The sequence below is a fragment of the Emys orbicularis genome, chromosome 15 (genome assembly GCF_028017835.1).
Source record: "Emys orbicularis isolate rEmyOrb1 chromosome 15, rEmyOrb1.hap1, whole genome shotgun sequence".
Classification (NCBI taxonomy): domain Eukaryota; kingdom Metazoa; phylum Chordata; order Testudines; family Emydidae; genus Emys; species Emys orbicularis.
In genome coordinates this window covers 6,622,454-6,645,117 of record NC_088697.1, presented here as the reverse complement: position 1 = coordinate 6,645,117, position 22,664 = coordinate 6,622,454, and the positions used below count along the sequence as shown (strand labels likewise).

The 22,664-nt window shown below is 50.3% G+C and overlaps 3 non-coding genes and 1 pseudogene across 3 annotated transcripts; 2 read left to right on the top strand and 2 right to left on the bottom strand.

Moving 5' to 3' along the window:
• The window catches only part of LOC135889523 (zinc finger protein 883-like), a 109,218-nt pseudogene extending 108,212 nt beyond the window's left edge, over positions 1–1,006 (top strand).
• A 2,475-nt stretch (positions 1,007–3,481) lies between these two features.
• Positions 3,482–3,553, bottom strand: TRNAC-ACA (transfer RNA cysteine (anticodon ACA)). Its single transcript has one exon. It is a non-coding gene; the product is annotated as a tRNA-Cys (tRNA).
• A 15,318-nt stretch (positions 3,554–18,871) lies between these two features.
• Positions 18,872–18,945, top strand: TRNAT-UGU (transfer RNA threonine (anticodon UGU)). Its single transcript has one exon. It is a non-coding gene; the product is annotated as a tRNA-Thr (tRNA).
• Positions 18,946–22,047: 3,102 nt separating this feature from the next.
• Positions 22,048–22,120, bottom strand: TRNAK-UUU (transfer RNA lysine (anticodon UUU)). The gene has a single exon. It is a non-coding gene; the product is annotated as a tRNA-Lys (tRNA).
• Positions 22,121–22,664: the final 544 nt, after the last annotated feature.

Genomic DNA, 22,664 nt, shown 5'->3' with positions numbered 1-22,664 from the left:
CACATGCTCTGAGTGCGGGAAAAGCTTCGGTCAGCACTCAACCCTTATCACACATCACAGAATCCACACAGGAGAGACGCCCTACACATGCTCTGAGTGTGGGAAAAGCTTCGGTCAGCACTCAACCCTTATCACACATCAGAGAATCCACACAGGAGAGACGCCCTACACGTGCTCTGAGTGCGGGAAAAGCTTCAGTGATCATTCAGCGCTCATCTTACATCAGAGAATGCACACAGGAGAGAAGCCCTACACGTGCTCTGAGTGCAGGAAAAGCTTCATTGATAGTTCAAGCCTCATCTCACATCAGCGAATCCACACAGGAGAGACACCCTACACATGCTGTGAGTGTGGGAAAAGCTTTAATCACAGCTCTACCCTGAGCAAACATAGGAGAATCCACACGGGTGAGAAACCTTATGGATGCTCTGAGTGTGGGAAAAAGTTTAGTCAGCGTTCAGACCTTATCACGCATCAGAGAATCCACACAGGAGAGAAGCCCTACACATGCTCTGAGTGCGGGAAAAGCTTCGGTCAGCACTCAACCCTTATCACACATCAGAGAATCCACACAGGAGAGACGCCCTACACATGCTCTGAGTGCGGGCAAAGCTTTGGGCAGCACTCAACTCTTATCACACATCAGAGAATCCACACAGGAGAGAAGCCGTACATGTGCTCTGAGTGTGGGAAAAGCTTTAGTCGGCACTCAGCCCTTACCACACATCAGAGAATCCACCCAGGAGAGACGCCCTACACATGCTCTGAGTGCGGGAAAAACTTCAATGATTGCTCAAACCTTATCACACATGAGAGAATCCACACAGGAGAGACGCCCTACACATGCTCTTAGTGCGAGTAAAGCTTCAATCGGAGTTCAAATCTTATCATGCACCAGAGAATCCACACAGGAGAGACGCCCTTCACATGCTCTGAGTGTGGGAAAAGCTTCAAAAAGAGGTCACATCTGATTATACATCAGAAAATCCACATGAGAGAAATGTAACACATGCCTTGATTAGGGCTGGGCAAAGATTTATTTATTTTTTTTAATCACATTTGCTAATTCCCACATAGTGATTTTTGCACCATCTTCACTGTGGTCTCTCAGGTGCACCAGATGAGTTGCCTGCTTCTGCCTTTTGCATCTCACCTTCTTTGGGGTCAGTCCTCTGATCTTTTCTATCAACTGCTTTCCTTTTGAGTCATAGGTGTGTGTGTCCCTCCAGCCAGGAATGTTCATCAGCTCCAGGTGGGGGAGAGAGGTTTGATTCCCAACAAGCTACACTGAGGCAAAAACTACCTGTGCCTTACATCCACTAGGACTGTACAGGGCGTTGGCTGCTCAAGTTAGTGATCTTGGTGTAAGAAGACAATTATAGTTGTAGTGCAGATGCAGCCCATGTGCAGTGGTTGGCATTAGCTTTCCCCTTGACCTGACCTAAACTCCATCACTTTTCCTAGTCTAAACTGTGATTAATGTGCATAAGTCTTGTCAAGTAGTGTCAGGCTAAGCACCGTTAGGCCTCAACGTTCTGGAAGTTGTAAGAAGTGAATACAGTTGAATCCTGCAAGCATAAGCAAAATCTAGCTAGGAAGTTTTATAGACTAAAAAGGAAACTCTGTAAAGATAGGTACAGACTTGTGGTTACTATGCTCTGCAACCAAATACCTCATTAAGCTAACACGAGCATTTTTGAGTCTAGCAAATTGACCACAATTAGAGAAGAGATGAGCTAAGCACAGGTGCACAGTTCATAAGTTCAAAACAACCGCAGATACCACACTGAAGCATTTGGCTACCTTCATTGGTTGACCTGTTTTAAAACACGGCCAGCAAATACCGTATAAAAAGGCTTAAAAGACGCAAGTATGTGTGTGTTTGTGTGTGTGTTGAACTAAAAGAGATCACTCTTTGTCAGGATTGCATACACCCCCTGAACCAAAGGGGCTTGCGCTTCACCGACTATCGGTGCCTGGCCAGTGCAGGAAACAGTCAACTGAAGGTAATGTATCTTTGGAAGAACGCAGGGCAAGGTTTCGGAGCGGAAAGGTCTGATTGTGCTCGAGCTAGTTAATCTTAAGTCTGTATTAATATTATAGTTTAATTATATTAGTAAGTTGTTTAAAAATAGTACACTGCTACCTCGATATAATGCCACCCGATATAACACGAATTTGGATATAATGCAGTAAAGCAGTGCTCTGGGGGGGGCAGGGCTGTGCACTCCGGTGGATCAAAGGAAGTTCAATATAACACGGTTTCACCTATAACACGGTAAGATTTTTTGGCTCCCGAGGACAGCGTTATATCGAGGTAGAAGTGTATTAGTCAATAGTTAATCAATATATAATAACTGTATATGTTTTGTGCCTTGCTGAAAGCGGGTACAGTGTTGGTGAAGCTAGTAGTTTATAAACCATAATAGCTTTACAAGTCACTGTGCCTGTCTTCAGTATAAGTTACCATCAAGTTTATCATAAAAGTCAATAAAAGTTTATAAATTGTTATATAAGGTTATAGGTAGGTTAAGGTTAGTAAAATATAGTTAATCAATGTATTAGAATTGCATATAGAATTGTATTTGTTAAGGGTGGTTACAGTACATGTGAAGTTACTAGGCAATCAGTAATAGTAGTGTTGCATGTGCTTGTAACTATTTTCAATATTATTTACCTTTTATATGTGCACTTAAAGGAATAGGTAGTTAATGCATAATATTACTTGTGCTTGTCTCCAGTATAACTTGCCATTTGTATTAATCCTCACTCAGTGCTGGTCTTTAATTCTGTTTTTCTTATTCTGTCTGTGTTGCCTTTATACTCGTAAGTCATTAAAAACCTTTCTTGAGGAATAATTAGTTGTTTAGTTTCTCTTTTGCGGACACTACTCAACCTCATTACATCTGTGTTGGGTGGTGGGAAGTAGCGATCACCCAGAGCCCCATTAGGGCCCTGACGTGAGCCCCCCTAGGACTCTGACATGTGCCTCCTCCTTCCATTAATCTGCACAACCATATTCTAGACATGGACATGGTGACCTTCCTGGGGATCTTGACAGCTTTAGCCAGCTCCTTGCTGGCTATTTTCCTGCTCACAGCCACTGTCGTCTTCTCATTCCTTGTCCTGGGGGCCCAGCTGCTGGTTGAATGTGAAGGAGCCAAGGTGCTGGTGACTTGCACCAAGCTGCCTTTGCTCATCAGACTCCTGAATTGCAACTGGATGTGGTTCTTGTTCTTCTGCACAACATAGCCCATGGAGAAGAGGGATCTGCAAATGTACATTCATATTATACCTTTGTTTAATTGATGAAAACATAAACTAGACACTTGGAGGATTGGAACTGATTTCAGCTGATGGACAGGTTTGCTAGGTTTTTATGCATTTGGACAGCGAAATGTTGTGTGTTTACATTCATTTCAAGCATCCCTGTATAGTGGAGCTCCTGAACATAATGGAGAAAAAAAAAAAAAAGCTTATAAGAGGGCCCTTGGGTTTGAACCAAGGACCACTTGATCTGTAGTTAAACACTCTACCACTGAGTTATACCCTCATGACAACAGTAGCATGGAATTGTGATCTCCAGGACTTTGAAGTACAGACCCTGCTTCATCCAGCTCCTTTGCCATTCCCAGACCACAGGTGGTTTTAAAAATGGGTTTGATTAAACTTCTTAAATGTGGTAAACACCACAGCTTGCACACCCATTGATATAGCTTCTCCCACTGACATAGCTGCCACCTCTTGGGGAAGTGGATTAACTACACTGACAGGAAAACTCTCTCCCATCAGCCTAGAGTAGTGGTTCTTAAACTGAGAGTCAGGACCCCAAAGTGGGTCATTACCCTGTTTTAATGGGGTCTCTAGGGCTGGTGTTAGAGTTGTTGGGGCCTGGGGCTGAAGCCAAAATTCTGAGCCCCACCACCCAGGGCTGAATCCCTCAAGCTTTGGTTTTGCCCTCCTCCCACTGGGGCGGGGCTCGGGCTTTGACCTCCTCCTCTGCCCAGTGTGGAGGGGCTTGGTGCTTGCTCCCTCTTTCCAGGGCCATGTAGTAAGTTTTTTTTGGCAGAAGGGGTTACAATGAAATGAAGTTTGAGAAACCCTGGTATAGAGCATCTCCATTAGTGAACTGCAGCAACGTAGACTCAATGTTTGAAATGTTGACTTGTCCTTTGCCTCTGAATAAGTCTAGACTTGGCTCCCTGTGGCACCGTGGGTGATCAGACACTGAAAGTACAGCCATGAAGACACCACACACCAGCCTTGCCTAGCTGGCAAGAATCAAACCTCCACAGAAAGACACCCATGGTTTTCTAGCCCAGGGGTTGGCAACCTATGGCACACGTGCCAAACACGGCACACAAGCCGATTTTGAGTGGCACGCTGCTGACGTCCCGGCCCCCAACCCCACTCAGCCCCCCCGCCCACTGCTCTCCCCTGCAGGGGCAGGAGGCAGAAGCTTGGTCCTGCGGCAGCCAAGCTTCCCCCCTCCCCCGCTTCTTCCCCCAGCGTGGTGCTTTCCTGCCTCCCTCTCCCTCTCCCTGCGCCAATCAGCTGATCGCCCTTGCGAGGGGGATGGGGACGAGTGGCAGCATGCTCGCTGCTCCGTAGAGGAGGCAGAAAAGAGGTAGGGACGGAACCTTGGGGAACGGGGTGGAGCAGGGCATATCCCTTCCAGCCCCCTTCCATGAGCCGCTCAGGGCAGGGGGCTGGGAGCACCCCCACGAGCCGAGCACCCCAGCCCTCTGCCCTGACCCCTGAACCCCCCCACACACACCCAGCCTTCTGCCCTGCACCTCCACACCCCTGAACTCCTCCCCCACAACCCAGCCTTCTGCCCTGCACCTCCACACCCCTGAACTCCCCCCACATACCCAGCCTTCTGCCCTGCACCCCCCACACCCCAGCCCTCTGCCCTGACCCCTGAACCCCCCCACACCCAGCCTTCTGCCCTACACCCCCCCACACCCCAGCCCTCTGCCCTGACCCCTGAACCCCCACACCCCCACTGCCCTATGCCCTGAACCCCCCTCACACCCAGCCTTCTGCCCTGCACATCCACACCCCCCGGCCCTCTGCCCTGACTCCTGCACCCCGCCACACACACCCAGCCTTCTGCCCTGCACCCCACACACACCCCAGCCCTCTGCCCTGACCCCTGAACCCCCCCCACACCTCCACTGCCCTCTGTCCTGACCCCTGAACCCCCCCACACCCCCAGTCTTCTGCCCTGCACCCCACACCCCTTAGCCCTCTGCCCTGACCTCTGAACCCCCCCCCCACACCCAGCCCTCTGCCCTGCACCCCCACACACCCCAGCCCTCTTCCCTGACCCCTGAACCCCCCCACATCCCACTGCTCTCTGCCTTGACCCCTGAACCCCCCACACACCCAGCCTTCTGCCCTGCACCCCCACAGCCCCCATCCCTCTACCCTGACCCCTGAACCCCCACACACCCCCAGCCTTCTGCCCTGCACCCCCCACACATCCCCAGCCCTCTGCCCTGACCCCTGAACCTCCCCACACACTCCCAGCCCTCTGCCCTGACCCCTGAACCCCCCCCCCAGGTCTGGGGTCCTGGCTGCCGGCCCCTTGCCAGCCGGCGTCCCGGCCGCAGGCCCTGCTCAGCCCGCTGCCAGCCTAGGTGAACAGAACCCCAGGCTGGCAGCGGGCTGAGCTGGCTGGCGGCATAAAATCAGCATTTTAATTTAATTTTAAATGAAGCTTCTTAAACATTTTGAAAACCTTGTTTACTTTACATACAACAATAGTTTTGTTATATAATATAGACTTATAGAGAGAGACCTTCTAAAAAATGTTAAAATGTATTACCGGCATCTGAAAACTTACATTAAACTGAATAAATGAAGACTTGGCACACCACTTCTGAAAGGTTGCCTACCCCTGTTCTATCCCATCTCCCTAAGTAGTCAGCCATAACCACTTAACACAGGGGCTTTTCTACACTATGGTTCTGTTCTCACTGAATGGTCATTTCCAATTGTTTTCTCAGACCAGCTTCCACAGCACACTCACTGCTGTGCAGCTCTGTAAGTGTGGCCATGGCTGAACAGCAAGAATTCCTGCCCATTTCCCTTCTGCTTGGAGCATGATTAGAGTGTGTTTGTGGTTAATGAAGTTGCTGTAGATCAGGGGTTCTCAAACTGGGGGTCAGGACCCCTCGGGGGTTGCAAGGTTATTACATGGGGGGTCGCGAGCTGTCAACCTCCACCCCAAACCCCCCTTTGCATCCAGCATTTATAATGGTGTTAAATATATAAAAAAGTGTTTTTAATTTATAAGGGGGGGGGGGGTCGCACTGAAAGGCTTGCTATGTGAAAGAGGTCACCAGTACAAAAGTTTGAGAGCCACTGTTGTAGATTGTTCATTCCCTGCCTTGGCAATTCGGACAGTCCCTTTTCCTGTCATATCGCCAGCACATCAGTGATTCCAATAACAGGGGCAGCTTTTCTCTGGGGCACTGAGATTTTTTGGGGAGTTGGTGGCTCCTTTCTTTCCTCACCCTGGAGTAAACTCAGCTTTTTATTCCATGGTTCATGTTTTATGGAATAACAACAGCAGCTTGAAGAAAGAGGAGAGTGAATATCTCACTGTCAGGGCCGAAGGTGGCCACGTCCCCTCTGTCTGACCATTGCCATTGCACGAGAGAAGGTTTCAATAGAATTGAATTCCCTGGCTCAGACAAGAGACACAGGGAGGTTTTGCTGTTCATGGATCTGTGCAAAGGAAATTGTGTCTCTGTATGAAACTGTGAAGGGAAACGAAATGCCCACACAGTGTCGCAATGCCCTAAGGCATGAGGGTGAAAGAATCAGGCTGAGGAATGACTGAAGTGGACTCACCTGGGATTGAAATGACATTTGTTTCTGTCAAGTTGTGGGAAATGTGACATTAATTCAGATGCAGCATTGAGGCTTCTTTAGCTCCCTGTAAAAACTTGAACTTGATTTCCCAGAAGGGAGAAAGGGAAAGTCTGGAGCTGCCTTTAATCCCAGTCTGAAATACAAGGGAGGATTCTGGAATTGAAGGAATGGGGGAAAATGGAGAGGAAAAAAACAGACAGAAAACACCTCTTTTCTCTTCCTCCCCTCCCAGCAAGAAATGTTATCAATGGGGAAACTCCCCACTAGGACCGGCCTTAGGGAAAATGGCGCCCTGGGCAAAACTTGCAGTTTGGCACATCCCCATTGCCCCTGGCCCCTGTGGGCTCCCCAATCCCCCTTTTCCCCTAGTTCCTGCACTCCCAACCCTTCTGCCTCCTTCACCCCAATCCCTGCCCATTCCTGTGCCCTAACCCCTACACTGGGTCTGCTTTGCCCTTAACTCCTGCACTCCCCTCCTGTGCCCCCAGCCACTGCCCCCCTCCTGCACCTCCTTCACCCCTAGTCCCTGCATCCCTCCTGCACCCACGTGGGGACACTGACCTGTGTGCATGGAGCAGCTGGCATTGCTGCCTGCTCCCTGGAAAGCTGCTCCTCCATGCACCCCTTGAGAGCTCTGGGAGGGCAGGGAGGAGCGACGTCAGAGATCCCTGCATGCAGGTCACTTTCCTCACCCGGGCTGCATAAGGGGAGGCAGGGAGCAGCAGCAGCACAGCCCAGGTGGGGAAAGTGACCAGAACGCATAGAGCACAAGTGTTGCTCCTCACTCCCCCCGAATCCTCTATGGGTCCATGGAGGAATGTTGCGGGGGGAGCTGTATCTGTGTGTCACCACTTCCCCCTCCCCACGATGTTCCTCCGCTGGGAAGAAGCAGGGAGAAATCTGGGAGCCACCCCAGGCAGCAGTTTCTGACTCTACACTGGCAGTGTGCACCTTTGCACTGCCACATGGTGCCCCTTTGAGCACTGGGTGCCCTGGGTGGCTGCCAGGGTGGCCCACCCCTAAGACCGGCTCAGCTCTCCACCACGAACAGCAGAGAACACAGAGATACTGGCCACACACTGAGCAATGATAGCATGGATGGCACGTAATGGAGGCTCAGGGAGACTAAGCCACCCCAAACCTTGTGTCATCAAGAGGGCAGTGGCGAGTTGTCACACGGGCAGTGAGGCCCATGACTAGGGGCCCTGGCCAATTTAGGCCCCCTGGAAAAGTCTCCCCTATGTTGGTCCCAGGGCTGGAGGAGCTCTCACTCCCCGCTACAGCGTGGGGGATGGAGCAGGGGCACAGAGCTCCTCTGGTCTCAGGGCCACAGTGGGGAGGGGGGCCAGTGGGTGAAGGGGTGAAACAGAGGTGACTAGTGGATGGGGCCGTGGGTGGAAAGCGTGGAAAGGTTGAAAGAGGGCAGGGCCGCAGGCAGAAGGAGATTCAGGGCCATGATTCCGGTGCCAGGGCCACTGCCCTTGTTCTCCTTTCCCCCGGGTCTTGGCATCACTAGCCCCTGCTTAGCGAGTAGGGGTCAGTTTAGGGCAGTGGTCCCCAAAATGTGGGGCATGCCTCCTAGGGGGAACAGAGGAAGGTTCATGGGGGCATCTCAGGGCCTAGGCCAGCCCCCATGGAGGGCAGGGAGGGAGCAACCCTTAGCCCCACTCTTCCCCAGTTCTTCCCCAACCCCACCCTCAGCCTGGACCAGCCTTATCTCCCTTACCCCTGTCCACACCCCTCTCACCAGAAATCAACGGCCCCACTCCAAGCCCCGGTCCTTGACTGTGGCTTCCAAGGGGCCACAGACACGGATAAGAGGGCACAATGTGAAAAGTTTGGGGACCACTGGTTTAGGGTGACGTCCTCAATCGTTTCTATGCAGTCCAATAAAAGGTATTCCTCACCCACCTACCCCTCCATCAGGACGGACTAGGTATGTTCTGCTGCCCTTCACTCATCCAGGCAGGATAATAACATTTCATTCCACTCAATGGTAGAGTGATTTGTAACCCAACACCATCCCAAACTGGTCATTTTGGCAAAGCTACACTGGTCCCATCATGCTGCATACCTAGGCGGATTAGGCGTGTCTATGCGAACACGGTCTGTTCCTGAAGTCTTTCCCCCAGCTCATCACTAGATGTGAGGGGGGAGCTCATTTAGACCCTGCTTACGCTTAGTATTTAAAAACTCCATATTGCTGCTGGCCTTAGATTTCACCGCCTGTCCCTTTCCTGATGGCTCAGATGAGTTGGCCATGTGGTTAAGGTGCTGGACTGCTAATCCATTGTGCTCTGCATGCATGTGTTTGAATCCTCATTAGGCACATTTAGTCTTTTCCCCTCCTTGAGAAACAACTCTCTCCCCTTTAGTACAATGACAAACCAAACCAGGTTGCTTCCTGTAAACAAAAACCTTCTTAGGAACTCAGACCCCCTCTGCTTTAAATAAAATATGTCTAAACCCCAGATTTCTAAAAGAGTTCTGTGTTTCTTAGTTTTTATCTCAAAAGGTAACGTCCTCATAATCTCCTCAAACACCCTGAGACCTCTCCAAATTATTAAAATGCACCAGTCCTCAGCAAGGCCACAACAGTGAACCACAGCTAGAGTGTCTAGGCCAAGCTGTTCTGAAGGAAGCAAATCAAACATTTTCTCTCTGCTTCCCTTGGCAAGGTCTAACTGGGAAAACAAAATCCCTCACATTGAAAATTTTCTGCTGAAAAACCAATACTAGTCTGTTTGGGGACTTTGATTTGAATGTATTATTATTATTCTCTTCAGATATCTGCATTATTTCAATTCCATCTTTGTTCTCCAGATGTGTTTCCAGGTATTGAGTTGTCAGGGAGAGAAGTCAAGTCATGATGTCTCTCCCCTCTTTCATAGTTTCTTCCAAGTTGCTAGAAAGCTCCTTTGCTACGATGTGAGTCAAGCAGTGTCCATCCTCACAAGGCAGGCTTTGTACAAACCATATCATCATTATATGAGAGTGAATATGGGGCTTCCAGGGTGCTGCTTTGAGCACAGCGTGCCACACCTGGGCTGACATTGCAATGGAGACATACCCTTAGAGTCCATCTCTCCTGGGATAAAGATTGCAGCATGGCTGGCCTGGGTCATCTGACTTGGGCTCATGGAGCTAAAGCTGTGGGGCTAAAAACTGTGGTGCAGATATTTGTGTTCGCGCTGAAGCCTGGGTTCAGAAACCCTCACCCCTCGAGGGGTCTCAGAGGTTGGGCTCAAGCCCATATGTCTGCACTGTACTTTTATAGTCCTTCAGCCCAAGCCCCATAAGCATGAGTCAGCTGACCCGGGCTTTGAGATAGGTGCCCTGGGTGTTTTAATCGCTGTGTAGACATAATGTTAGGATACATCTACAGTGGAATGAAACGCCTATGGCTGGCCTGTGTCGGATTAATCCAGGACAGCGGCTTCGGCTTCAAAGTTGCAGTGTACGTGTCTCAGTTCAGGCTCAGTACCCTGCTCTAGGAACCCAGAAGGTTGGGAGGGAGTTTAGCAAGTGGAAATGGTAAAACCACAGTGAAGTATTTCACTGGCATTTCTCCACTGGTCTGTCTGCTTTGGGGCAGTGACAAAACACATCCTGCTGCATTCGTTATTTCAAAGGGTGGTTTAGGATTTTCATTCTCACACACGGTGCACTAAGCAGGACTCAACCCTCGGCGTAAACTAAACGAGCTGCCCACAGATTCTGGCAGCCACAATGAGCATTTGGTGTGAGAGCTTAGACTATCCCTGTCCCAGAAGGAGGGGGTCATCTGTGAGGGGATTGGACCACTGACCTATCAGCTCTTAACACCCAAACTTTCAGTAACTCTGTTATCAGTGCCTGTGAGTGTCATTTAAACCATAAGAAAAACCACACTGGGCTAGACGAAAGGTCCAGCTAGCTCTCAATCTTGTTTTCTGACATTAGCAATAGCAGCCCCAAAAGCCACTCAACAAGGAATTACTGGGAGTTGAACCCCAGATCATTTGTTTACAAGACAAGTGCTTTAGCCAGCTAAGCCATGGTGCCTCCCTCAGCCTAAAGTCTTGTGTCTGCCCACACCTGACTCCCTGTCAACCCTCACAGGACCCTGACAAGCATTGCTTGTGTTTGGATTCTGTAAAGCAGAGGAGCAGGTGAAGTTTTACTCCCAAGGTGTGTGTGTGTGATTCTTTGCACAGGTCTACACTACAAAATTAGGTTGGTGTACCTACAATACTTAGGGGTGTAAAAAATTTACACCCCCGCCCCGAGCAATGCAGTTATATTAAACTAACCCCGGTGTAGATAGCACAGTGTCAACAGGAGGTCTTCTCCCATCAAGATAGCTTGGGAGGGGCTTGGTAAGTGAAGACCCACAGAATAGGTGGCCCATGACTCTTGCATTTGGGGAGGCTGGGCATGAGCGCTGGAAGCTCCCTAAAAGTGTGGGGGGGCCATCGGTACCTGGACTGTAGCACTGCTACCCTACTCCATCCTGTTCTTTCTCTTCCCTCTGAGGCCCTACCTATGCTCCACCCTCGCTCCTGTTTGGCCACTTCCCTCCCCCACTCCGGCTCTTTGACTGAGGCCTGCTGGACCGCCTTTTGCTCGCTCCTCTGCTCCCTCGAGGCCTCCTCACCTGCTGCTCATGCCTCTCCACTCTCTACCCCAAGGTCTGCCCGCCACCCACACCTGTCTGCCCCCTCCCCTGAGACCCAGCCTACCCACCTCTTTCTTCATGCTGCTATTGTTATTCCATGAAACATCAAGGATGGAATAAAAAGCTGAGTTTACTCCAAGGTGAAGAAAGAAAGGAGCCAACAACCCCCTGGCACAGCTCAGTGCCCCAGAGAAAACCTGCCCCCTGCTATTGCAATCACTGAAGTACTGGGGATATGACGGGAAAGGGACTGTCTGAATTATCAAGGCAGGAAATGGACAACAATCTACAGCAACATCATTAACCACAAACACACTCTCCTCACGCTCCAGCCAGAAAGGAAATGAGCAGGAATTCTTGCTGTTCAGCCACGGACACACTTACACAATGGCACAGCAGTGAGTGTGCTGTGGAAGCTGGTCTGAAGAAATAATTGGAAATGATCACTCAGTGAGAACAGAACTAGAGTGTGGTTAGAAAACTATATAAAGCAAGTAGCTGTGGCTGAGTGGTTAAGATGATGACTACTTCCAATGGGGTCTTTCTGTGCAGGTTTGAATCCTGCCAGCTATGGAGGAAGTTGTGGCTCTTTAGTTTCGTCTACACTACGAGTTTAGGTCGACTTTAGCTGCGTTAAATCGACTTAAGCCTAGACACGTTTACACTACGAAGCCCTTTCTTTCGACTTAAAGGGCCCTTTAAACTGGTTTCTTTACACCACCTCGACGAGGGGATTAGCGATAAAATCGGCCTTAGGGGGGTCGGAATTGGGTTAGTGTGGACGGAATTCGACATTATTGGCCTCCGGGAGCTATCCCACAGTGCTTCATTGTGACCGCTCTGGACAGCACTCTCATCTCAGATGCACTGGCCAGGTAGACAGGAAAAGCCCCGCGAACGTTTGAATTTCATTTCCTGTTTGCTCAGCGTGGAGAGCACAGGTGACCACGCAGAGCTCATCAGCACAGGTAACCGTGATGGAGTCCCAGTCCCAGTCCCAGGATCGGAAAAGAGCTCCAGCCTAGACCGAACGGGAGGTACGGGATCTGATCGCCATCTGGGGAGATGAATCAGTGCTGGCCGAACTCCGAAACAGTAAAAGAAATGGCAAAACATTAGAAAAGATCTCCAAGGCCATGAAGGACAGAGGCCATAACAGGGACGCACAGCAGTGCCGCGTGAAAATTAAGGAGCTAAGGCAAGCCTACCACAAAGCCAGAGACGCAAACGGAAGGTCCGGGGCTGAGCCGCAAACATGCCGCTACTACAAGGAGCTGCATGCCATTCTAGGGGGTGAAGCCACCACTAGCCCAAGTGTGTGCTATCAGTCCCTCGCTGGAAACAGGGAAGCGGGTTCGGCGGACGAGGAAGATGAGGATGGAGAGAACATCATAGATAGCTCACAGCAGCAAGGAAGCGGAGAAACCAGTTTCCCCAACAGCCAGGATATGTTTGTCACCCTGGACCTGGAACCAGTAACCCCCGAACTCACCCAAGACCCTGTGGGCACACAGGGGACCTCTGGTGAGTGTACCTTTGTAAATATTACACATGGTTTAAAAACAAGCGTGTTTAATGATTAATGATTAATTTGCCCTGGCAATCGCGGCCAGTACAGCTACTGGAAAAGTCTGTTAACGTGTATGGGGATGGAGCGGAAATCCTCCAGGGACATCTCCAGAAAGCTCTCCTTCATGTACTCCCAAAGCCTTTGCAAAAGGTTTCTGGGGAGGGCTGCCTTATCCCGTCCGCCATGGTAGGACACTTTACCACGCCAGGCCAGTAGCACGTAGTCTGGAATCATTGCATAACAAAGCATGGCAGCGTATGGTCCCGGTGTTTGCTGGCATGCAGACAACATCCATTCCTTATCGCTCTTTGTTATCCTCAGGAGAGTGATATCATTCACGGTCACCTGGTTGAAATGGGGCGATTTTATTAAGGGGACATTCAGAGGTGCCCCTTCCTGCTCTGCTGAACAGAAATATTCCCCGCTGTTAACCACGCGGTGGGGGGGAGGGGTGAAGTGACCATCCCAGAGAATTGGGTGTGTGGGGGAGGGGAGTTAGTTGGGTTTGTGCTGCATGTTAAACCTGAAACCGCAGCCCCTCCTTTTATATTGCAAACCCATTTTAAATGGCCAACCCAACGGGTGCTTGGTATGGTTAATGAGAGCAGTACTGTTTGAAACCATCCCCACTTGTTAACAAGGTTAAAAAAGCCAAAAGACTGTGCCTTACCATGGCTGCCTGCAAGCTGAAATCTGTGGCCTGGCACTGCGTGAGTGATCTCTCACACCAAACCGGCAGGCCCTCAATATAAGAGGAAAAATGCGACCTTGTAACGAAAGCACATGTGCTGTGTGATGTGAACAGCAAAATGTAACGTGAAAGAGTGTACCCATTGTTCTCAAAAACAACTCTCCCTTCTCCTCCACCAGCTGCAAATGTTTCACCTTCACAGAGGCTAGTGAATATTCGAAGAAGGAAGCGAAGGACGCATGACGAAATGTTCACTGAACTACAGACTGCCTCCCACGCTGACAGAGCACAGCAGAATGCATGGAGGCAGTCAATGACTGATTTTAAAAAAGCCCAATATGAGCGAGAGGAGAGGTGGCGGGCTGAAGAGGAGACGTTGCATGCTCAAGAGGAGAAGTTGCGTGCTGAAACGCGGGCTGAAGAGCAGAAGTGGCGTCAACTTGTACTCATAAAGCAAGAGTCGATGCTCCGGCTGCTGGAGCATCAAAGTGATATGCTCCTGCGTATGGTTGAGCTGCAGGAAAGGCAGCAGGAGCAGAGACCGCCGCTACAGCCCCTCTGTAACCAACAGCCCTCCGCCCCAAGTCCCATTGCTTCCTCACCCAGACGCCCAAGAACACGGTGGGGGGACCTCCGGCCACCCAATCACTCCAGCCTAGATGATATCCAGTGCAATAAGTTTTAAAGTTTTAAAGTGCAGTGTGTCCTTTTCCTTCCCTCCTCCCCCACCCATCCCGGGCTACCTTTGCAATTATCCCCCTAGTTGTGTGCTGCTTCCCTCCTCCCCCACCCATCCCGGGCTACCTTTGCAATTATCCCCCTAGTTGTGTGCTGAATTAATAAAGAATGCATGAATGTGAAGTAACAATGACTTTATTGCCTCTGCAAGTGGTGCTTGAAGAGGGGAGGGTAGGGGAGGTTGGGGTGCTTGGTTTACAGGGTAGTAGAGTTAACCGGGTGGGTGGGGGGGCTGCGATTTCATCAAGGAGAAACAAACAGAAGTTTCACACCATAGCCTGGCCAGTCACAAAACTAGTTTTCAAAGCCTCTCTGATGCGCACCGCGCCCTGCTGTGCTGCTCTAACCGACCTGGTGTCTGGCTGCGCGTAATCAGCGGCCAGGCGATTTGCCTCTACCTCCCACCCCACCATAAATGTCTCCCCCTTACTCTCACAGATATTGTGGAGCGCACAGCAAGCAGCAATAACAATGGGGATATTCTTTTCGCTGAGGTCACAGCGAGTCAGTAAGCTGCGCCAGCGTGCTTTTAAACGCCCAAATGCACATTCCACCACCATTCGGCACTTGCTCAGCCTGTAGTTGAACAGGTCCTGACTCCTGTCCAGGCTGCCTGTGTATGGCTTCATGAGCCATGGCATTAAGGGGTAGGCTGGGTCCCCAAGGATCACGATAGGCATTTCAACATCCCCAATGGTTATTTTCTGGTCCGGGAAGAAAGTCCCTTCCTCCAGCTTTCGAAACAGAAGAGAATGCCTGAAGATGCGAGCATCATGTACCCTTCCTGGCCAGCCCACATTGATGTCGGTGAAACGTCCCTTGTGATCCACCAGGGCTTGCAGCAGCATTGAAAAGTACCCCTTGCGGTTTATGTACTCGGTGGCTTGGTGCGCCGGTGCCAAGATAGGGATATGGGTTCCGTCTATTGCCCCACCACAGTTTGGGAATCCCATTGCAGAAAAGCCATCCACTATGTCCTGCACGTTTCCCAGAGTCACTACCCTTGATATCACCAGGTCTCTCATTGCCCTGGCAACTTGGATCACAGCAGCCCCCACAGTAGATTTGCCCACTCCAAATTGATTCCCGACTGACCGGTAGCTGTCTGGCGTTGCAAGCTTCCACAGGGCTATCGCCACTCGCTTCTCAACTGTGAGGGCTGCTCTCATCCTGATATTCTGGCGCTTCAGGGCAGGGGAAAGCAAGTCACAAAGTTCCATGAAAGTGCCCTTACGCATGCGAAAGTTTCGCAGCCATTGGGCATCGTCCCAGACCTGCAACACGATGCGGTCCCACCAGTCTGTGCTTGTTTCCCGGGCCCAGAATCCGCGTTCCATGGCATGAACCTGCCCCAGGAACACCATGATTTCCACATTGCTGGGGCCTGTGCCTTGTGAGAGGTCTAGGTCCATGTCAATTTCCTCATCACTGTCGTCGCCGTGCTGCAATCGCCTCCTCCTCCTCCTCAGCTGGTCCTGGTTTTGCTTTGGCATGTCCAGGCTCTGCATATACTCCAGGACAATGCGCGTGGTGTTCATAGTGCTCATAATTGCCGCGATGATCTGAGCGGGATCCATGATCCCAGTGATAGCTATGGCGTCTGGTCTGAAAAAAGGTGCGAAACTAGTATCTAAAGACCAGGGGAAGAAGGAAGGGAGGGAGGGAGGGAGGGAGGGGCGAGTGACGACGTGGCGTACAGGTACAGGGAATTAAAATCAAGAAAAGTGGCTGTGCATCAGGGAGAAATACAAACAACTGTCACACAGAATGCCCCCCCCCCCGAGATTGAACTCCTAAGCCTGGGTTTAGCGGGCCGTTGATTTGATGGAGGTAGGGGGGAAGGAAATGAATACAGAACAAATCTATTTTTTACATCTTAAGACGACAGTGCAGCATGACTGATAGCCCTCGGCATTTTCTGGGTGCTTGGTAGCAATGTAACCCTACGTGTGCCAGCCACATGTCTGCCAGCACCCAGATCGCCCTTGGCCTTTTCTGGGTGCTTAGCAGACAATACTTGGCAGAAAATAGTATACTACGAATGGTAGCCATCATCGTCCAACGAGGACAGTTAAAGGCAAGGGGTTGCTGCTGTGTAGCAATATATGCTGTACAGTAGCCAGAAGGATCGGTAAAGGCGCTCAGGCTACAATAATCTATGAGCATTTCAGGCAACCTGTAAATTTGTCCGACGAGGACGGTTACCAGTCGTAATAAACCATCTATTGCCAAAAGACAAGGCGCTGGTGCAATGCAGCCCTACGGCTGCCAGCCCCACAGCTACCAGCATCCTGATCGCCGATGAAGGCTACCACTCATGCTGCACCGTCTACCGCCAAAAGGCAGTAAGCTGCTGCTGCTGTTTAGCAATGCAGTCCCACGTTTGCCGGCACCCGGAAGACATATGCTGACGGTGAGCTGAGCTGAGCGGGCTCCATGCTTGGCGTGGTATGTTGTCTGCACAGGTAACCCAGGTAAAAAGGCGCGAATCTATTGTCTGCCGTTGCTGTGACGGCGGGGGAGGGGCCTGACGCAATGTACCCAGAACCCCCCGCGGCACTGCTTTGCATCATTCGGGCATTGCGATCTCAACCCATAATTCCAATGGGCGCCGGAGACTCCGGGAACTGTGGGATAGGTACCCATAGGTACCCATAGTGCAATGCGCCGGAAGTCAACGCTAGCCTCGGTACTGTGGACGCGGTCCGCCGGCTTCATGCACTTAGAGCATTTTATGTGGGGACACACACAATCGGCTGCATAAAACCGGTTTCTATAAAACCGGCTTCTATAAATCCGACCTAATTTTGTAGTGTAGACAAGCCCTAAGCATCTTTGGTGCTAATGGGAGCTGGGTCTTGTCTCACTCTCAGGCTATGTCTACACTACAGAGTTATGCTGCTTTTGTTAAAGCATTTTAATTAAACCGCTGTTGCATGTCTACACTAGACTGCTTGTGTCACCAGAGCGCATCCATGCTAGCAGCTCTTGGATTGCCACAGAGAGCAGTGCACTTTGGGTAGCTATCCCATTGTGCAACTGGCTACAGGGTGCTTTGGGAAGGGTTTGCAATGCCTCATGGGCCGGTACAGCATCACATGATGCAGGTTTCTCTATCCCATTGTTCTATGGGCATCCCATTAGATTGCCAGCTGCTTTTCAACTGCAGTGTGCATGGCGGGCAGAGAGTGTGTGACAGAGAGCATGGCGGGGAGAGACAGTGTGTGTGTTGGGGGAGTGTGTGTGTTGCAGAAGAGTGAGTGTGTGGGCATGCTGTATTTAAGTTCAGACAGCTGCGGGAAGCAACCAGTCCTGAGTCAGGGGAAGGGGGACAGTCCCAACATCCACCCCAACGTCAGCCCCCACTTCCCTCACTGGCACAGCACAGCACAGCACAGCAGTCTCTCTCTCTCTCACACACACACACACACTGCTGCCTGCCTAGCTCCGTCACTGGTGCCAGAATAAGGGGGGTTAGAGGGCCAAGGCCTCACCACTTTTTACCTGCCGTAAGGACAAACAACGGAGGGGGGGACAAGGTGGAGTCTTGGGGGGAAGAGGCATTCTGTGGGTGTGGCCTTGGAGGGAGGGGTGGGGTGGGGTCTCACAGAGAAGGGGTGATTTGGGGTTGGGGCCTCAGGGATAAGGGGTGGAGTGAGTGAGGGGCCTTGGGGAAGGGGCGTCATGGGGGCGCCACAGTTCGGACACAAATGCCCCCCCGCACTATGAGGAAGCTCCTGCCACCTGCTCTGTGTTCGCAGTGCAGGAGATAGCAGCATTCCACAGCAGTGATTTGCTCCTTGCTGCCGGAGCAGAGCAGCAGGCTCAGCTGTCAGAACTTCCCAGATCTATGAAAGGGGAGGGGCCCAGCCTCTGTAGCAGGAATGCAGGGCAGGCGAGCTCACGGCGGGCATTGTGGGATACTGGCGGAGGCCAGTTATGGTGAAATAATGACCAGCAGTGTCTACACTGACACTTTGTCGATTTAAGTCTGCTGCAAAAAGCTCTCGGCCTCTCATTGAGGTGGTTTTATTTTGTCACCAAAACAGGGCAGTTTTGTCACCAGACGTGGCAGTGCAGTGTGTACACCATCCACAAGCTGGCAACCCGGGGAACGTAGTGTGTTTTTCACACACCTGAGCAATATATTTCTGCTGAAATCACTTTGTAGTGCAGACCTGGCCAAAGATTCACACACACACAGCTTGCAAGGAAAACCTCACCTGCTCCTCTGCTTTGCAGAATCCAAACACAAGCAAAGCTTGTTAGGCCCAGGTGGGGTCTGGCAGGAAGTCAGGTGTGGACAGACAGCATCCCCTAAACAGAGGCTGGCACCATGGCTTAGCTGGCTAAAGCACCTGTTTTGTAAACAGCAGATCCTGGGTTCAACTCCCAGTGGTGCCTTGTTGACTGGCTTTTGGGGCACCTGGTATTGGCTACTGTCAGAGGACAAAATACAGAGCTAGAACGACCTTTGGTCTAGCCCAGTATAGCTGTTCATATGTGTCAAGTTTCCTTCCCCACTCTGAACTCTAGGGTACAGATGTGGGGACCTGCATGAAAATCTCTAAGCTTAACTACCAGCTTAGATTTGCTTTTGCTGCCACCACCCAAATTATTTAGGAGTTATTTGGGAAACTCTGTCTACCTCCCCCGCCACCCCAGAATATCTCCCTCCCAAGTACTATAACCCTTCCCTGGGTAGCCTTGAGAGATTTCTCCACCAATTTCCTGGTGAACACAGATCCAAACCCTTGGATCTTAAAACAAGGAGAAATTAACCATTCCCCCTCCTTTCCCCCCACCAATTCCTGGTGGATCAAGATCACCTTGGATCTTAAATCAAGGAAAAATCAATCAGGTTCTTAAAAAGAAGGCTTTTAATTAAGAAAGAAAGGTCAAAATCATCTCTGTAAAATCAGGATGGAAAATAACTTTACAGGCTAATCAGATTCAAAGAGCCCAGAGGAACCCACTCTAGCCTTAGGTTCAACGTTACAGCAAACAGAGGTAAACACTCTAGCAAAAGAAACATTTACAAGTTGAGAAAACAAAGATAAACCTAACACCTTGCCTGGCTGTTACTTACAAGTCTGGAATATGAGAGACTTGTTCAGAAAGATTTGGAGAGCATGGATTGATGTCCGGTCCCTCTAAGTCCCAAGAGCGAACAACCCCCAAAACAAAGAGCACAAACAAAAGCTTCCCCCTACCAAGATTTGAAAGTATCTTGTCCCCTTATTGGTCCTTTGGGTCAGGTGTCAGCCAGGTTACCGAAACTTCTTAACCCTTTACGGGTAAAAGGATTTTGGTGTCTCTGGCCAGGAGGGATTTTATAGTATTGTACACAGGAGGGCTGTTACCCTTCCCTTTATAGTTATGACAGTATGGTTTAAATTACACTCATGGGAACTGATAATAGAGTTACTGAAAGTTTGGGAGTTAAGACCTGATAGGTCAGTGTTTCAAGCCCCTCACGGATAACCTCCTCCCTTGGGGACAAGAGCAGGTCTGGGCTCTCACACCAAATGGCTCATTGTGGCGGTCAGAATCTGTGCACGGCTCATGTAGTTTATACCAAGGGTTGAGACCTGCTTTGTGCACCGTGTCTGAGAATGAAAATCATAAATCAGCCTTTGAAATAACAAATGCATCAGGACGTGTTATTGTCCCTGCCCAAAGCAGACTAATCAATGAAGAAATGCCATTGAGTCCATGGTAATACTCCACTGCCATTTTACCATTTTTGCTTGCTAAACTCCTTCCCAACCTTATGGGGTCTCAGAGCCCGGTATTGAGCCTGAGATGAGATGACTACACTGCAAATTTACTACCCCACGGCCCAAGCCCCGGCAGCCTGAGCTGGCATGGGGCAGCCCTGGGTGTTTCATTGCAGTGTGGACATAGCCTAACATTATGTCTACACTGTCATAAACACACCCAAGTCACTATTCTCAAACCCTGGGTCAGTTGATTCAGGCTTGTGGGGCTTGTGCTGTAGGGTTATAAAATTACAGTGTAGACACTTGGGCTTGAGCCCAGCCTCTGAGACCCCACGAAGGGTGAGGGTCTCCGAGCCTGGGCTCCAGTCTGAGCCCAAATGTCTACACTGCAGTTTTTAGCCTCACAACCTGAGCCCCAGGAGCCCAAATCAGAAGATCCAGGCCATCCAGGCCACAGGGCTTTTATCACAGTATAGACGCACTCTCAGGGTATGTCTACATTGCAATGTAAGCCCAGGGTTAGTAGAAGTCATGTCAGGAGCCCCAACACATAAACATAAACCATGAGGAAAAGACCCACTCCCAAATAAGCTGGGCAGTGTCCTTTTCCCTCAGGTTCTTAAGTCCAGCAACCAAAAGTCTTTTAACATGAGCTATCCCCTCTCTGCAACCCACTCACAGTTGCTGTCCTTAGTCAGTGCAAGCCCAAAGGTGCATCTGTAGAGTTCACCTTCCATCCTGGGTGGGAAAGGGGGAAAATAAGAAGGCACCATACTCACTATGTTGTCTAGGGACTCACTCATCCCTCCACAGCCACCCTGTCCTAAAGTTGATCTAACGCCTAAATTTTAGTATTAGGACCCAGGCCCCGGCCCACTTGGCTTTGGAACCCATGTCCCCTGCCTAGCAAATGCTATTGAATTGAGGGTGAGTCCCTTAATCGGGGTCTGCCAAGCACAGTTCTGCTGCCATCAATTCACACAGCAAGGATAACAACCCTTTATTACTCCTGCCCCAATAACAAGGAGACTGGGAATCCACCACCAGCCCAAAGTGATCATTTCGGCAAGCAATCCAACATATTTCCAACACACTGTAAAATCCACATGCAGACTCATACATGAAACCTTGCAAGAAAAACTTCCTGAGGGGGTCTGAAGCACCTACTGCTGGAGGGAAGGAGGGAGCTGTGGGTTGGGATTTAGGAGCACTGTAAAAAGGAGGGGGCTGTGGGTTGGGATTGAGGGGCACTGGGAATAGGAGGGGGCTCTGGATTAGGATTGAGGAGCAGTGTGAGGAGGAGGGGGCTGTGGGTTGGGATTGAGGGGCACTGGAAATAGGAGGGGGCTGTGGGTTTGGACAGAGGAGAAGGGTGAAGAGGAATAGGCTCTGGTTGGGAGTGAGGAGCAGTGTGCGTAGGAGGGCCTGTGGGTTGGGACTAAGGGGCACTGGGAATAGAGGGGACATGGGTTTGGGGTGAAGAGCATCCTCATTTGGGGATCCAGCAGGACAGGGGAAGGCAGCAGGTGATTCTAATTCCTTAGGGATATTCTGTGTGTTTGTGTGTGTGTGTGTGTGTGTGTGTGCAGGGGAGGAACATGCTATATGCCCAGAGGCCTTTATTCCTCCAGCCTGCAAGGACAGAGGGGATGTCAGGAAGTTGCCCCTTCAATCCCACACACACAAAAGCCCTTCTTAGCAAAGGGAAAATCCTGAAGAGAAAAAGTAACATCAAAGAGGACTCCAGAAAGACAGATTTTTAAAGTCTTTTTGCATAGTTTACTTCCTGACCAGGGACTTGAACCCTGGACCCTCAGATTAAAAGTCTGATGCTCTACCAACTGAGCTAGCCAGGCTCACAAAGGAAAGGAGCAAGTTGGTGCAGAGAAGAAACTAGTCAAGAAAAAGAGAGCAGGAAACAATAGGAGAAACCTGCTGCTCTCTCTCTCTCTCTCTCTTCCCAGCCCTAGCCTGGCTTGGTATTAGTGCTGGTTAAAAAGAGGGGAAAATATCGGCATCTATCAGCCTTTTATACCTGTACAAGGATCAGGCACAATACAGAGGTACCCATCTGCAAGTACCAAATGGTTGGATTGGCTAATGCAACCTGTAAAAGTCCAGGGCACACTGGGATATAGAGCCAAGTGTACATCATCATCATTATTTCTAAGGGATAATGATAATGATAGGAAGGTTCACAATTGTCTCAGTAGTTGCATACAAAGGTGTACATTTGGCAGTGTACATTGGTAAATTCTGGCTCCTTCTCAGGCTCAGGTTGGCCACCCCGGTCTAGAGGTAGAAGTTATAACATGTAAACTTGAAAGAGGGGCTAATTTTCCTATCATTTCACACCTTTACATCCAAACATGATGACTTACTAAATGAACCCTCCTCGTT